At 50.3% G+C, this 17460-nt stretch overlaps 1 long non-coding RNA gene across 10 annotated transcripts in view; it reads left to right on the top strand.

Moving 5' to 3' along the window:
• The first annotated feature begins 127 nt into the window (after positions 1-127).
• The window catches only part of LOC113953990, a 104579-nt gene continuing 87246 nt past the window's right edge, over positions 128-17460 (top strand). For all 10 annotated transcript variants that reach the window (XR_003530064.1, XR_003530075.1, XR_003530072.1 and 7 more), the window contains exons 1-2: positions 128-194; positions 1964-2088. This is a non-coding gene — a long non-coding RNA (uncharacterized LOC113953990). The remainder of the gene's footprint in view (positions 195-1963; positions 2089-17460) is intronic.

The following is a 17460-nucleotide window of genomic DNA, read 5'->3' on the forward strand; positions in this document are numbered from 1 at the left end:
ACCTGCGTACGGCCCGGCGGGGCGGCTGCGCAACCTGCGTAACCCCGTACGGGAATCGCGCGGGCGGCGCGTCGTGAGGGGAAATGGCGGGGCTGAGGCTCCCTCACGGCACCGCCGGGGCGGGGCCGCCGGCGATGGTCCGGACCGGGCCCCCAGGCCATCAGGCAGCGGGGAGCCGGGGCGAGGAGCCCGCGGTGAGGAGCCCGCGTGAGTGCTGCCACGGTGCCAGGTCCCTCAGCAGCGCTGAGCTGAAGCGTGCCTGGGCATCGTACCTGCATCTTCCTCTGTACCTGGTGCCACCTCTCCTGCCCTGGGTTCCTCTTCACGGTGCTCCTTTTCTCAGTTCCTTGTTTCCCAACACGCGTGTGGGTCTGTGTTGAATTTCCATGCTGCCCAAGCAGCGCAGTGCCTGTGGCTGTGGTCCCCCAGCTCCTCTGCCTCACACCAAAGGCTCTCTAATGGCTTGTGTCCAGCAAACCAAACGCTGACTGAAGCTGAGCACCAACCCTAGCGTTATATTCTTTCTTGTAACATCTGTTTTCATTCTCTTGCGTGCCTTCTCCAGGGTGAGTTGCCCTCCCCAGCCCCGAGGCCGTGCTGGGAGCAGAGGCTGTGAGTTATCCAGCCCTTTGCTGTCTGGTCCATCCAGCACAGAGGTACTGTAGTGAGGAAAAAGGGAGGTTTCCCTTTTCAGTGAAAGGGAGTTTTTCTGGCCTTCTTTAGAAATCCCAGGAACATTCACTCGGAGACTTACGACAGAATTTGCAAGAGTTTGACAACTCTGTGCCACAGTGCGTTGGCTGAGGCAGCTGATAATTTTCTTATTCAGTTCTGTGTTGTGAGGGATTGTCATCTCCTCAGAGTCTGACAAAGCAAACAGTAAAGGAGATGGGATAGCAGAAAGCTTTTTTTTTTTGTTGATTTTTTCCCACTATTTAGGGTGCAGGGATTGGTGTTCAGCTAGCAGCCCTTATCATGAATTCATGACTGGCCCTCTGGGCTCATTTGGCTGCCCAACAGGTTCCATTTCTTACTGGTCATTGCCATAAAGGACTTCCTCATTTATTTATTTATTTGTTCTGTTCCTCTGAAGTTGCTCCTCAGAGCACCAAGGAGGCAGAGTTGTCAGGACAGGGGGATGATGGGGGCTAGAATTGCTGGGGGAGGAGAGAATGAGACCTGGCAGTGGATGGTGAACAGTGATCTTGGGCACTGACTGGGTTATAAGCTTAAAGCGTTATAATGTAATAATCTTTAAGAACGGAATGCTAAAAAAAAACACTAAAGGCTCTTCAGCTTTCTCTGTTCTTCAAGGAATTCTTCAAACAGTTCTTTATCCTCAAATAACTTCCTGGTGAAGTGCTTCATGACAGAGTGATCATCTTCTCCTCTCAGACCATGTTCAGCCCTCCAGAGCTGCTCTGTTAATATGTAACCCCCCCCCTTTTCCTTTGCTCAGGTGGTCTTTGGGTTTTGTCAGTAGCTTTTTCATTTGAACAAATTTAATTGTTTCCCCTTCAGTGCTTTTCTGGCTGATATTTGATCTCTGCGATTACGAAACCTCACTGGTTCCACACTCGCACTCCCCGGGGCACAGGCCTGCGAGGCTCTTGCTGTTGCAAAGAGCCCTCCAGTCCAGGCAGGCAGTGTGAGAACAGAGCAAATACCTGCCCAAAAACCCTGCTGCAATCAGGGCTTCACCTGTGGGACTGTGGGTATTTATAGCCTTGTCACAGAACATCATAATTAGACGTGCCCAGGGGGCAGCCGTGACCCAGAGCGTTGGCACCGCTCGGGGACCCCGTTATTAGTCCTGTGTCAGCAGAGGGTTTGGCAGCACACAATCTGACACAGCAACACTTTGGGGAATTCAGCCATGCTTCCATTTAGGGGTGATTAGTTTGTCACCTGATGCTGATGCAGTTGGTGCCCTGAAGACTAAAGCTGTCTTTTTTTACAACAGGTTCAGTTTCCGCATCAACAAAATTGAAGCTGCTCAGGAGGAGCCGCCTCTGTTTGGTCTCCATAAACTGCTGGAGTTCAGCCTCTATGAACAGTTCTGCAGTGGACTCGAATGAAGCTGCAAAAGTAATTGAAAGATTCATTTTACAATCTGCCAGCAAAAATAAAAAGTTTTGAAAAAGACAAGTTCCCTCAGAGAACATGTTCAGCTAAAGAGCTAAACAGCCATTTCTTGGTTGACGTTTATTTTTAAGCCAATGGAGATCTAGATTTGCCTCAAACAGCCAAATTAGAGGTGAAACTGTCAACTGAGAACTGAACTCAAGCTCCTTATTTCCTTCCCTTGAGCCACCTGGTGCCCAATGAATTTTAGTTAGAGGTAACGGAGAGGGACACAGGGCTCTTGGATTCATAGGAGTTGACTCAGGCTGAATAAAAGGTATTAATTCAATACCTGTTTAATTATGGAAATAGCAAGCTGGTTCCTTCTGGGTCATTTCAAAGATGTGACACACTGATTCCAAGAGTTTTCACAGGAATACTTTTATTAAAAGCATGGGAAGGGAAAGGTAAGAGTTGTGGGATTTTTAGAATGGAAGGAGTTAAAACTCAATGTCAACAGTTTCCACTTGTTTCTTTTTCCTGGTTTTATGAAATCCTTTGTATAGGAAATCTTTTTCTTGACGCTGTTTCATGGTTTGAGCTGCTTGTGACTGGGGGTGTTAGGGGGACAATGGTTTTAATCAGTCTTCAGTTATTGGAAATGGAACTTGTTCCCTTCAGCAAAAAAAGAAAAAGGGTGGAAAGACTTTTTCTGCAGGAAGCAGACAAAAGCTGTGTTTCCTTGCTTGTTTGAAGATTAGCTAAGGAGAGTTGCACACATGGCACCTGCCCTCACAGCCACTCGGAGCTGACAGCCCTCTGTGTGTGAGCTTTTGACCTGTGTGTGAGTTTGTGACAGTGGGCTTGGTTTGGGGAAACTGGGATTTGCCAGACCCTCATTAGGCAGGAGGCAGGAGGAAAGGGACTGAGGGTGGGCAAGGGGAGGAAACAGCAGGGAGGGGTGAAAGCCAAAGCTTCCAATTCCCAAGGAGCTCTGAAGACCTGTTTTTCTTACTTTGAGCTCACAAGCTTGAAGTAATTGTCTTTCCCCCTTGTTAAGTTGAATTTACGTATGCAGATGAACTCGTTCCCTCTGACCTACTTTGGCCAGTTAAGCTCTAGGCCTGTGCACAATGCAGGATGGGGAGGAGCTTTTCCAAACCATGAATTCCTTTATTGTTGCTGGGACTGGTCATGCGTATCCATAGTGCCTGGCATGGAATCTTTAGCCAGAGCTGATAAACACTGGGCAGCGCCCAGGGCAGGATTTGCATGGTCCTGTCCAGCACTCCCATCTTATCAGCCTTCTGTCTGCCTTTCCCAGGAGTCCTGGAGTCAGTTATTCCGGTTCTGTGTGTCCAGCTCACTCATCTGTGTGTCATCACACCTTCCCTGCTATCAGACTGCTCCCTCAAATCCCTGCCTTTGATGACAGGCCTCATTTAATCCCAGCTGGACACTCTTTACAGAATCATACATCCATCCATGTCCGTGGAATGGGTGTGTACCTGTCTCATTTCATGGGAACCAACAGGAGAACACATGGGGGTGACTGGTCACTACTGGTGAGGCTTCACTGGGGGACTAGGAGGAAAAAGTGCAAGGTAGGCTTTTTGGATGGATGCAAAAGGCCAGGAAAATTCAGGAAGTTTGTGCTGAGCCATGCAGATGAGCAGAGGAACTCTAATTAAAATACAGACTCTGTGTTGTTCTCAGAAACTGGGCAACATTCCCCGTTCGAGCTCTGCCAGCAGATCTCAGTCCTGGACTTCAGCACCCACTGCTGCTCTGCTCCATGAGACACCCACTCAGCTTGGCCAGCACAGCTCAGTCTCGGTCTGTAACACCTCGTGCTGTTCCAATTCTGGGCCTTTTTGAGCAGAAAATGCCATCTCTCTACTAAATTGTGCCAAATTGCCTGGTTTTGGCTGCAGAACTCATTTTTCACTTGTCACCTAACGGGATACCTGGAGAATTCCATCTTGTGCTGTCAGCAACAGAGGAAAAAGCATGTGAATGCCCAGCCCCCTGCTAAGCCCCTAATTATATAGTGATGTGTTAATAACAAACACTCTTTCATGTCTTGGCAGTCGCAGTCCTCTCCTCGGTAGTGCAGCACTTCAGAAGTAGAATCACACGGGAAAGATGCAAATCCCAGTTTAAAATAATTGGTATCAGCATGGTCTGTTCCCAGAATGAGAGTTGGGAAGAGTCTGAAGCTGTCAGATGCCAGTTGTGTGGATGTTCTGCAGAATCTGAACCATGCTGGACAGATTTGCTTTGCAGAAGTGAGTGTTGCTGCACGGGGAATCTCTTTCCCTCTCTCCCTGGTTGTGAATCTTCCTTCCTCAGAGGCCTTGCCCCCTCCCAGTTTTTGAGAGCTCAGCAGTGAGGGTTGGAATGGTTTCCATCTTGGCTGAGACACCGGGGCTGGAGCTGGCAACATCCACATCCAAACTGACGTGTTTCTTTCAGCTGGAGCCAAATTGCTGGAATTTGCAGTGCTGGTGGCTCACACCCTGTGGTGATCAGCCTGGCTTCCAGAAAATACACGGGAACTGGAGCGGGTGTGACCCCCCACCTGTGCTGGTGAACACCCAAGCAATTAGAGGTGATGGCACTGACTGCTGAGCTCCGGAGCAGTCGCCTTGTTTCTGGAGCAAATGGTTCAGATCGATAGAGATGGAACAACTAAAAACCTTGTGGGGAGAAGACAGGTCAGGAAATTATGCTCAGGAAGTGAGAAAAACCTCGGTCTGAAGGTGTTGTGATTGCAATTCCATTCTGGCCCCTGTGAGACTCCAACTGCAACACTCTCAGGTGCTGAGAGCTGCAGAACAACAGGGCAGGTAAACCCCTGTTTATCTGTCAGGTGTGGCCCTCTCAACAGTCGTGTGAGTGATTAGGTGTGTTACAGGTGTTGTGCTGCTCAGAAAAAAGAATGGGTATATATGAGCAGAGCAATGCTTTCAGTGTTTTCATGTGTTCTCAGCTTGGCAAGAGAGAAGATGACTGACAGATGCTCAATCTTATCTTTGGGAAGGAACTCTGAAACCAAAACTCTCAAATTATTCTTTAGTCTCCTAAATCATTGCAATTTGCATTCCCATTGCTGAGTGTTATGCAGATTGTATCTCTTCATGCACACTTTGGATTCTGCATTATAGATGTTATAATTTATATTCACATCATTGCAGCACTAACAGCAGTGCTGGTGTCGTTGGTTGTGAATGTGCCTTGAAATGTTTGGTTTCTGTTGAGTGTGACCTCACTCCTGTGGTACAAAGGGTGTTGCTAAAACCTCACCGTGTACCTCTAACTCACAAACCCCACCAGCAAAATTACATGCCAGAAGTGCAACCCTGATTTCTGTTACCACTCCAGAAAACTGAAAGATCTCTGAGAAGCCTTTGATTTACAGCCCTTCAGGCTGTGGTTGAAGCCCTTGGTGTGGCAGAGGACTGTGGAGAGCCCAGAGTAGAGAAGCTGAAGTGTTGGCTGTGCTGTAGGTCTGTCTCCTTGCAGTGCTGGGGGGGACTGCTGAGAGTACTTTACAGGGGACTGGAGAGCCTCAAGTCAGATTTCTGTGAGCAGGAGGGAGGGAAAAGGCTTTATCTGTGGCTGAGAGCCCCCCAGTTTGACCAGCAAAAATACAGTCGTGCTCTCAGCATTGTATGGAAACAGCCTGTTTGTGTTTCCCGTTCAGTGAGTGTCACGTGCCTGTCTGGAACAGTCAGTGTGGGGCTCGGGCACAGGCTTTGTCTCTGTGGGGAGCGGGTCTTGTGCTCAGCTGCCCTTCTGCCATTGCAGTCCCCCACAGCTGTGGAGGATGGCCCAGGGTGGGGACACCAGGAGGTGATGGTGACATCAGGTACACACTGCTCACCCTGGTAGGTCCTGCCTTACAGGAAGTCACACACTGCAGAGCAGCCCCAGGGCCTCCCCTGCTCCACCCTCCTGAGCCCTGCCTGTTCCTCAGCACCTGCCAGCCAGGTGAGCCCAGGCTGTGCTCCAGCTCCAGGAACTCCAGGCTGTGGCAGTCTGGACTGTTCTGCTCTCCCAGGGGTGGCTGATCTGCTGACTGATAGGATGTGCCTTATGCAATATTGTGAGCTGAGCATATTTTAACATGCTAACTGAACCCTGAATCAGATTTTGCAATGAGTGTGTGTATTGGTCTTCAGAGAGGCAGTTGCTTCAGAATTTCACCTCTGGGACTGCCAAACCTATTTGTGTGTTTCATAGTTCACTCTGTAAAGCACTCACATACATCCCTGTGTTGTGTGTTAACAGGCACAGCTCATAAATAGCGGTGCCTGGCAAAGCTGTCAGCTCTAGATCTGTCCACAGAGGTCTGAGCCACAGAATTTGCTGTGACAGAGTCGTCTCTGGTATTTTCCTTCTGTGTGAGTGACAGGAAGCACAGGACATGGAGTGTTTGGTGTAAAATGAAACCAGGGTTGGAATTGTGGCTGCACATGGAACCAGATTTGTTTGAATTGGTAGAAGAGATCTCTAACCTCTTTCACAAAGAGACAATGATCAGAGAAGTAGAAACATGGCTGAGAAAAGTGATGCACAGTCAGAACACCCAGAAAATATTTTCTAAAATAAAGAGGAGGTGAAGAAGCAAGAGAGTGTTGAAACTGGTTGCATGAGGAAGGGCTTGAAAAAGATTTCAAAGAAAGTATCTTATAATCTGGAAACAAAACTATATACACGGGAAACCACAGAAATCCAGAACACAACCTGTCCTTTTATAAGTATTGTTTCAGGTCTGCTTTTGCTTTAGTGACTGCCTAGATATTGCTGAGGCTTTGTGAGTGTGAAATTCCTTTTTCCTTTGTAGTTTTGTGGCACCTGTAAGTCTTGTGAGGATGTGTTGCCTCTAGGCTGGACAACGTGCATGACAAGAAAAGGTCACTAACCAAAAGAGATCAAAGTGAAAACCAGGTGGGTTCCCAGGGAAACTGCTGGGTGACCAACCAGCTCAGGCTCCAGAGACTTCCTTTTGCAAGTCTGCATATGATTTATGCTGTGTCCGTTCTGTGAGCTCGGAGATGGTGCTTCATGAATCCTGCAGGACTGAGTGCTCCTGTAGGAATGGCTGTTGTGCCTATAGCTCTGATGGCCCACGCTGCTGTGCTCTGCAAGACAAGGCAGATGGGCTAAAGGGAAGAGAGAAGGCACTGAAAGCCTCTCCATGCTGGACATCCCGAGAAAGACTCTTCCTCCTTCATCTTTACTCAAATATAGAAGAAAGCAAGCTGATGCTTTTCTACCTCTGCTGCTCTCTGGATTTCAGAAATGACTGCAATGACATTTCTCTTCTCAGCAGAGGCCAAGACAGATTGTCAGGTCACTTTATTCCTTCCTGTTTTGCCTCAAGCTGAAACATCACATGTGCAGACGACCTCAGCAGCAAGTGGCTACTCCATCTGCTGTCTGGAGGAGGTCATTCATCTCCAAAGGGAACACTTAGACTTTTCAGTGACTTGCTCCTGAGGAATCAGCTGCTGACAGAACACTCTCTTTAGCCACACACAGGCTTACAAGGATAGTTTTGGTTGCCCATCGACCTCAAAAACTACACAGTATAAAAAAATGAGCAAGGAAGAACAAAAGTTGTTCTTCTGGACCAGCCTCTGTACAAGGAAGAGTTGACTAAAGAAGAACCTTTGAGCTCCCCAGGAATGCTGTAGAGGGCTGTGAAGTCCTCTGTGTCTAGAGGGATGGCTGGCTCTCCCTTTCCCAGGTATCTCACTGTTCCAGAGGTGAAACTGGGGGCTCTGATGTGCTGTGACTGCCTTGTGTCCTGCTCTGGAGAGGAGAGGTGTTACTGAGCTTGGGTTTCACTTCAAGTGGAGTCCTAAGATGCCAAATATGGAGGTGTGTGAGGAAGCCTTCCCAAACAAAGCTCCCTTACAGGAAAGGAGCTGATAACTCTTTGGAGTCTGCTGTGGATTTAGCACTTTAACTGGCAGCTGAAGGTGAGAAAGACAAGTCTGGGCAGCTACACAGGACACTGGGCTGGGAAAGGGCACAGCTGTGCACTAAGCACCTGATGACCAGGCTTTGAGATTATCCAGATATCTGTGTTACCAGATGAGGAGCAGGAGCCCATGGGCAGCTGGGTTTCCAGGGCAGTGCCTGTTCCTGTCTCTGTTGAGACACAGGTGCTGAGATGCTTCTCACTGCTGGGCTCTTGAGCTTTCAGCTGGGCACTCATCCAGCTGTCCATCACTCCTTGGATCTGGTCCATGGGAAGCCAAATGTGATCTGAGGGTTGCCACTGCGGCAGAGATATCAGACAGACACCTGGAATTTAGTACAAACTGAGGTAAATTCGGGCTGAAAATAGAACTGGGCTGTGCCTTGAGTGCCGGGCTGTGAGTCTGTGGTGGGGCTCCTGCCTGCGGTCATGGCCCTGTGGATCAGCTCAAAACACAAGGCAGAACCAGCTGTTTGGGTGTAACTGTAGAAAAATCGATGTGGGGCAGCTCAGAACATCAGGTGAACTGAAAGCCAGGGCAGGGATTTTCTTTTTCCCCCGTGATTTCATCACATGAGTAACAACAGAGCGAGCTCTTCCACTCTTTGTGGTACAACTGACAGATAGTGCAGGGGAGGCGAGACTGGCTCTGTTTGCAGCTGTGAAACCATGAAGGGATATGTTCTTTGTGAATTAATTAATGTGGAGAAAAGGCAGTTTAACTATTTGACAAAAGATTCATTACCACCCACTTCCCAGCTGGCGCTGTAGTGCAGCTTAGCCATGGACTGTCAGATTTCCATCAGCCTTCAGTGTTCCCACTGAAACAGCAATTCTTGCCTGGCAGGACAGAGAGTAACAGTTGGGAGCCCTGTGCTGCTCCTGGGTAACAGGCAAAGGAGGTAGGACAAGGTTCTGCCCTGCTCCAGACAGGGCTGGTTGGTGCTGCATGTCCCGTTCAGCAGCTGCCAGAAACGGGAGCTAAACCTGAATCCCTCTGAGCAGGGATTGAGGTTCATTTCCTGGGCTGGCAGAAGCTTTCAGGAATGTTTCCCTTGGCCTTTTTGTGAAATGAGGGGAGTGTTGCCATCCTTCACCCCAGGGGAAGGGTTTCCCATGCGGGTTATTCAGTGTCTCAGCAGCACAGCAAGCAGGGAGGGGCAGCAGTCGGTGCAGTACCAGTGACATTCTCAGGCAGGTGCAGACACATCTTCAAGACAGAAGCTGAGGCAAATCATAATCACAAAGTCATTAGTCTGCTAACAAGAGCTGGGGGAATAAACCTAAAATGAAATCCTACTTTGCTGTAACAGCCTGTGGCAGATACCTGCTGGGTTCCTGGGGTCAGGACTTGACCCAGGAACGGCATGTGCTGCCAGTTCAGAGACCATTAGGATGTGTAAACTCCAGATTCCTTCCAAACCTTTCATGTATTTTCAAGCCTTCATCTAGCCCTTCCAAAGGGAAAACTGTTAGGGAGACATTTACATCCATGTGATGCAGCCACAGCAGGTCTCAGTGATAGGAACTGAGAGGTGACTGTGTCATCTGTTGCCAGTAAATGGAGTGGCAGCAGAGCTTTCCTGTGCATGTCACTGCTATCAACAGAGCAAAGATGCCTCTAAATAGCACAGGAATGTTTAGCAATTTTGGTCTCATGTGAAAAGTTCAAGCTGTATTTCAAGGACAGAAGGGTATTCTAAGAAGGAGGAGATCAAATCCCCAAGGAGCAGTTTAAAATGCCACTGTTAGTGCCCCCAAAATGCCTTTGGTGTATTTTGCTGAAATGACAGTGCTGCAGGTTGTGTCTGTGTGACGAGAAAAGGACACGAGGGTACAGAGCTGGGACCCTGAGCAACCTCCCAGATCGTAAATACCACAAGGCAGCAGGAAAATGAGATCTTTATTCTGAGTAAAGGAAAACACAGAGAAAGAGGGCATCAACCAAACTTTGGGTGCAGTTAGCAGGGATCTGAGAACAAACTGTGCAAGACAGAGCTGTGAATATTTGCTACTCTGTCAAGACTGAGGGGCACCAGGGAAGTCCCACTTTGTGCCTGAAGACACTTAACAAATAAGCTCCTGCAGCCCACTGGAAAGACTGACCTGGGAGCTGCATGGCAGGAGACTCAGATAAGGTGTATTTGAGAAGGGGAAGGAGTCAGAAGGACAAAGCAAGGAGAAGGACCTGCATATCTCAGACGAGGCTGACCTAGTGAATCTAGATCTGGTCATCTCTTTGGCTGCCTAAAGCAGAAAATGCTTTTTAAAGATTCCTTCTGTGTGTTCTGTGCATTCTGATTTTCATCTGCAATGTCACCCTGTAAGTACAAACTGTAAACTCCAGTCCCTGCAAAGCTGGGGCTCTGCAGTTGTCCTCACGTTACTGGGATTCACTTCTTTGCTGGAATAACAGTTGGTCTGAGCTCGGGAGGGAGCTGTGGGCAGTGCAGAGGGAGAGGTGGCTTTGGAGCCTGCCCAGATCAGTGAGTGAGTGAGGGGTTGCACTGGTGCTGGTTCAGCGAGGACAGCTCTGTCAGGACACTGTCACTGTCACCCTCCTGAGGTTAATGCCGTGTCAAGCACTGGGACCACCACTGTCACAAACACGTCTGCAGGAGACAGAGCAAATAGAGGGGAGTCCTTGGGGCTGCCAGAGGGGGACAGGGCAGCCTGGTGAGATGTTTGGTGTCAGGGGAGGGTGTATGTCCAGTGATAGACTCGGGGGCACGTGGAACTTACCCGTGTCTCTCTTGGACTCGATGTGTTCCTCAGCCTAGAGCACCAAGAGGGGAACTTTCTCATTTTTTGCTGTCTGCATGCCCTGAAGCTGATGCTCTCAATGTTACCAAAGCCAGCAGTGGTGGAAGAACCCAGGCAAAGCAGAAAAGTGCTAAGAAAAGCCAAATCTTCTATCACTGGCACAAAAGACCACCTGGAACTACCACGAGCAGATCCTAACAGTGTTACACTGCTTTTTGAGGATAAATCATGCACTTGGCAGCCTGCAGAACCCATTGAGCAGGTAAATGCTCACTCATAGTTCACTGAAAGCACAAGTACGTACACTCACTGCAGGTGTAGGATGAATGACACTTGGAGGACAGGGATATACATGGTCGTCTGGGATGTGCTCAGCAACAGGCAGGAGAAACACAGAGCTGCCAGCTTGTCATGGAGCACAGAGCAGACTCTCAGCCCTGCTACAACCTCGTGTAAGCAGCCTCCTGTCAGCACAGCACTGCCTTGCACCCACCCACCTCTCACCTCCCACACAGCACGCACAGGAGTTTTCACAACGGCAGCAAGAGAAGGAACAACCATCCCAAGCCTGGGGGAAATCCCCTCAGTGCCAAACAGGCTGAGGTCAGGTGGTGTGTGAATCGAGGCTGGTGTTGCAGGGGATGTCTTGGCCACGCAGATCTGTGAGGACATGCAACATGTGATGTTTAATTTTGCTGTCTGGGATGGATGTGGCAGGAAGGAATATTGCAAAAAGCCATTTCTCAGCAGCAGGTGCACGAGCCAGGGTAGGACCCAAGGGCACATCTGGCCAGATGCTGTGAGTGCCCATGCTGGGGAGGGCAGGGCTGGGACACAGCACAGTGCTGCTGCTTCTGGCTCACAAGGAGCCCTGGGCCGAGTGAAATGTTCTGGTCAATTGAAATCCCATTTGATTTCATTTGTCATTTCGTTTGCTGACTTTATTCCAGCAACCATCATGTGGTGCTGAATGTTCTGTGGCTTTAGCTGGGTCTGGCTCTGATGCTGGTCCCTTTTACTGAAGAAGGGCAGGAGTGTTTCCAGTTTTCAAGTGTTTTCCTGGCAGCCAGGAAACCTGTGCTTCCCGGGAGTGGTGTTCCCTGGAGGAAGGCTGACTCCTCCAGCACATTGCTCTCCTGAGTGTGGAATCACTGAGCTAGGCCTGGGATCTCAGGCCATGTTTAATGTCCAGCCTCCTCTCTGGGTCTAATGAAGGGGCCAGAGCCCTTTCTGGATCTCCTGGGGATGGGACACCTCACTTTCACCTACTTGGAATATAAAATGACAACTGTGGATGAACTTTATTTATTCTGTCTGTGCAATGCATCTGTATTCATGAAGCTCCTTGGCTCCCAGCACTAGGAGCAGTAACTTGCCCTTTAAAATGATAATAATCCCAAGCAAACCAAGCAAACTCCCTGCAGAGACAAAATTTGTCATTGTTTTGCTTTTGGCTTTGCAAATGTCTCATGTTTCTCCTCCTAAAGTGTGTCCTGCTGCACCGACGGGCACAGGGATGAGGTTCCAGGGCAGGCAGGTCTGTGGTGTGGGCACGAAGGTGCCTGGAGCACAGTGCTGGGACAGTGGGAGACAAGAGCAGCTGCTGAGAGGCTCTATAAATCCCCCCCAGTGGTGATAAGGAGCAGACCGGTGAGTTTTTGGCTGCTCGGGACACCTCGAGGTGCAGCCACACCTTGGGTGATGAGCAGAGACCGGAGTCCAAGAGGAGGAGAATTGCTTTATTCCTCACTCCTCTGGCAGATACCAAACTCAGGCCCCCAACAAAGCCTCTGTGAGCTTCCTCACCTTTATCTGAAATGCCCAGCTCTGCTGGGAAGCCGTAGGGAAGCACAGACACTGTCTCTGCTCGCCAAAATCCCTCCAAGGTGCGTGGGAGTCGGTGCTGTTTTGGGCGCTGCCGGGGTTGGTTCTCTGCGGGGTGTCCGTGCCGGGGGTGCCCGTGTGCGGGATGCTGCGGGGTGCCCGTGCCAGGGGTGCCCGTGTGCGGGATGCTGCGGGGTGTCCGTGCCAGGGGTGCCCGTGTGCGGGATGCTGCGGTGCCGGGGGTGCCCCGGAGCCGCGGGAGAGGGCGCTGCGGGCCCGCGCTGCCGCAGCGCTGCCGGGCTGGTCTCACAGTGACAGCCAGGGAACCTCCGAGCGCAGGGATCCCCCTCCGAGGGGAGAAGACGGGGATGGAAACTTCATCCCAAACGGGCCGAAGAGGGGAGGGACAGATCGTCACCGTTCGCCTCTGAGAAATAAGGAGCCCGCGAATTACGTTATATTTAGTGCGGGGGTCTCTTTGCCTAGAAGGTTGTTTTAGGGGACTAATGTGCTTTCAGGTTCAACTGCTGCTCACCAGAAAGGATGGTTGGTTTTGATTCGTAACATCAGATGTCTTTTCCCCCTTCTTGTTCTGTTTTGGTTGTGCCCGCAAAATATTCAGTCCTGAAGGCTGTCACTAGAAAGAGATGTTAGAAATGGTCCAAATCTACATCAGAAAAGGTGTATCATGTCACAGGCATTCGTTCTCTTCCCATTTCCATGGAAACGTGCTAGCATGGACTTCGGCGGTGTCAGGCAGAGCAGCCTGGCCCTCCAGCCTGGCAGGATCGAGTGGATGAACAGCTCACGGAAATGTGCCGTGATTTCATAAGCTTTGGAAAGACCAGGTAGCCTGGTCCTTTAGAGTAACAGCACTTGATATATCGCATCAGAAACAACAGCTGGGACAAACATTTGACTCCCAACTTCCCCCTTCCCGTCCTACCCTTCCGTCTCCCCGTGCCCCGTCCGGTCCCGCGGGGAACACCGCACGCCACGGGCTGCAGTTTTTAATTTCCTGGGGGGCGGCAGGGGTGGAGAGCACATCTTGCGGCGGTTGACAGGCTTTTTGTTCTGCGCCAGTCCTTTTATTAACCCCCTGCTAGATCATTCCCTGTCTGTGCTGAGCTGCCCCCGCTGCGTTCGTGATGAGAGTGTTTGTAGCAGCAGGGCTGCCGTGGGAGATTAGGGGATCCCGCGGCCCGAGCGGGGCCGGGCGCTGTGAGCCCACGGGGCTGCCGCAGCCTCGCCTCCATCTGCCCCTGCCGCCGGCACAGACACCTCTTATTAACCCCGCGGCGACAGCGGTGGCCCGGCTGATCCCCCGCCGCCATCCCGCACCTCCCGTGTCCCACCTGGCGAGGGAGCGGTGGGCAGGCTGCCGGCGGTCCAGCCTGTTGCAAATGGATAGGGATGGGAAGAAGGTGAAGGCAAGAACATCGTCTGCCACTCCTCCACACTCAGCTTCACCCAGTCCTTTTTACCTATTGTACATCTTAGGCAAAAGCAAGTGTTTCCACTCAATAATCTTGTCCAGTTCTCCTTCTGTATTTAGGGCCTCAACTCTGTAAAACGTTTATCCCAGACCTGGGACTGCAGAATTTACAGGAGCAATTGAGATCTTTCTGGGCAGTTGTTTCCTTTTCCTTTTGGATCAGACTGCTGGTGGCGGTTGATTATTCAGACAAATTAATTTGGGATGTACACGCGAGTTCTAATTAGCTGCAATTATTCACTTATTTTCCCCCTGCTTCCCTCCTGCGTCACCAGAAATGAAGGAAATATCACCCTAACACAGTGTGCCCTGCAACAATTATCCCCCAGGCCAGTCCTGAACCTCTCAATCTACGATCAATACCTTCATCTGTCAGCCACGATTAATTAAACGCAATCCCACTTTCAGGGCTTTGATTCATATCACCCCAGAACAGCTTACTGGGTATTATAATCCAAACGTGATTCTAATACTGTCCTCAAGTGCAGGGGAGGGGCTGCCTGAGACACCAACCCCCAAAGTCATTAAAAGCCAAGCAATAGAGGGGCTCTTGTGAGGTCGGTGATGAGTAGGTGGGACTGTGTTCTCCTCTAGAGCCCAGCTGCTTCCCAGGGGAATAATGCTGCTGGAATCAGAGCGGGGCAAGGCTGCTGCTCTGGGTGAGGAAAGGAAGCTGAGTTAGGCCCAGCATGACAGTTTTGTGGTCTGTGCCATCTGTGTGGGTGTGTTATGTCCTGCAGAGGCTTCTTTTATTGGCCAGTAGTTGCAATTTTGGAATTTGATATGGTTCTGAACAGTAATTCGATATCCAAAGGCTGTTCTGAGCTTCCTGATGCTGGTCTGTGGTGGTCCAAGCCAGAGCTCCAGAGATGTATAACAAAGCTCTTAAAAAACAATAAAATTGTTTTACTTGAGATTCTTCTGATGCTTTTAATAACCCTCTACTCTCACATGGAGTGTAAAAGCAAAGAGGGATGTAGGGCCAAGCCACACACTGGCAAAGCAGGGACTGGATCTGAGATTCACGGCTCCCTCTCCTCTCCACTGTCTCCCTCAGACAGGAAAACAGGTCAGATCTAAAAGGGGTGTTTTGAATCTGTTCCAGATCTTAAACCTGGGAGCCCGTTCCCTTTTTGCTGATGCAGGCTGTGTGTCTCAGCCAGCATCCTCTCCCAGGATTGCTGCCTTCACATTCCTTTTTAACTCTGATTCACAGTCAGGAGTCTCCTTCCCGAATGCCTGTTCCTTGCACATTCACCCTCAGCACTTCAAAAGCCTCAGATCCAGCCTCCAGGAGTCTGAGGGCAGCTGCTGTTATCCACGGAGGGCAGGCAGCTCAGCAAATCTTCAGTGATAAGGGAGAATGATTTCCAACTTCAAGCCACCTGGAATAAAGTGGAGCTGATGATGTTGCAGGGAGTCGTGACCTCAGGTCTGGGAACAGCAAATCTAGCTATGTTTGAGCTCTCCAGCAGCCCTCAGTGTCCAGTTTCATCAGTGCAACTGTCTGGGGGTTTCCAGGGCATCTTCCAAGTGATAGATGTGTTTTGTTTTCTGCCCTTGCAGGACAAATGGCTTCAGAGCCATAATCAAAGGGGAATGGGCAAGTGCCGGAGGTCAGCTCGGGATTTGTGCTGGGTCTGCTGGAGGAGAGCCCAGTGTTTGCACAGCACAGGGAAGAGACTGTTCCCAGGGCTGGAAATGTTACTCTTGGCCTTCTCAGCAAAATTTACACCTTGATTGTACATAAGGGAGGGAGGGAGGTATGGAAAACCTTCCACTCTGCCATGTCCAGGTCCAGCAGGGCTGGAGCCCAGAACTGCGGCCGCGTTGCGTGAGGGAGCTGCAGAGCTCAGCGCAGCCTTCACGTGGCTGCCTCAGTTTGGGAGTTCATTCCAGTTCAGCGAGGCAAGGGAGAATTCCATGCCTGCTGTCCACACAGGGTTCTACTGTTTGAGTTGTCCCGGTGTGCCTGTTGCATCCAGGAATGATTAAAGCTGGAACATTTGCCTGGCGAATTTTGTAAGTTCAATACGAGGTTCAGTTAGGGAAGAGAAATGAGAACGTGCAGCGTGCTTGGCACTGCGTCTGCCCCTCTGACAGACCTCTCTGAGAATTCACAGTGGCTTTTCAGGGAGGAAAAACCATGATGTGAAACTTGGAAAATAAATAATTGGTTGGATTTTGCTGCCTGATTGTTTCTAAAGCTTCATTCTCGCCTTTTGCTGAGGATCAGAATGATACCCAGGCTGTTGCTTTATCTGCACTTTAAGCTTCAGCTTGTAAAGAGCAAAATCTCTGTGATCAGAATGATTTTAGGTATATGCAAGCCAAAAAAATGCCAATTTCTCTGCTACCCACCTAAGAAAATGGAGTGGTGGGTTTATAATAGAACAATAAACCACAGTGCCTTTGTGGGTGCAAACTGTTAGCCTGGGGTTCCCTGCAAGACAGAGGAACAAAGGCCACTTTGCTTTCATCAGCCACTTGAGCAGCACAGACCCCCCCCGCCGCCCTCCCGGGGTGAAAGACTCTGCTGGTGAGTCTTTATTGCCAGGAGAAAATGAAAATTATACACAAAATACAGGGGAGAAAATTCGCATCTCTGCATTTGAGTGCTGTGCTGGCTATGACATCACTGGGAGCCAATCAGCAAGCTCCCTTTGTGTCTGGCTTTCTAATAAAAGCCACTTCATCAGAGTAATTTGCAATAATAATTTATTCACCTTCTAGGAACGGCACCACCTGACTCCCTGAGCGGCCGGGGAGAGTGAGCGCGCAAAGGTCTGGAGCCCCAGGTGTGGCTGTGCCCTGCTCCAGTGCAGCTCCAGCTCTGACCTGATCGGAGTTGCCTTCAAGTTGCAGATAATGGAAGTGACCACTTGTGTTCATTAATTACCCCATGGCTGAGCACACTCAAAGGTGCTCAGTGCTGCAGGCACCCAGAGCAGAGCATGGTCCCCAGCAGGGAAACAGGCTCTGGTAGAAAGTGTGGCACTGGGACCACGTGATGGGCTTTGCCAGCCTGGGCAGGGTGAGAGCACTCCCCTTGCTCCACAGGGTGTACAGGGACAAGGGGCTGCTTTGCATGGACACTGGGAACAATTTGGCCTCTTGAATTTGGGGTTTGCCTGAGTGAGGTGCAGGGCAGCCTGTGCTGGAAGCACAGAGAGAAACCAAGGCAGCACAGCAGTGTGTGCAGTTCAGTTCCCTGGTGCTGCACAGGGATGATCTGAACACATGGGAATGTCATGGGAATGGCCTCCAGCAGTTGTGTCCCTCAGTGCAGCTCAGAGGAGCCTTCTTCGCTGGCTGGGATAGC

Source organism: Corapipo altera, unplaced genomic scaffold (genome assembly GCF_003945725.1).
Source record: "Corapipo altera isolate COAL_440 unplaced genomic scaffold, ASM394572v1 308, whole genome shotgun sequence".
NCBI classification, from domain to species: domain Eukaryota; kingdom Metazoa; phylum Chordata; class Aves; order Passeriformes; family Pipridae; genus Corapipo; species Corapipo altera.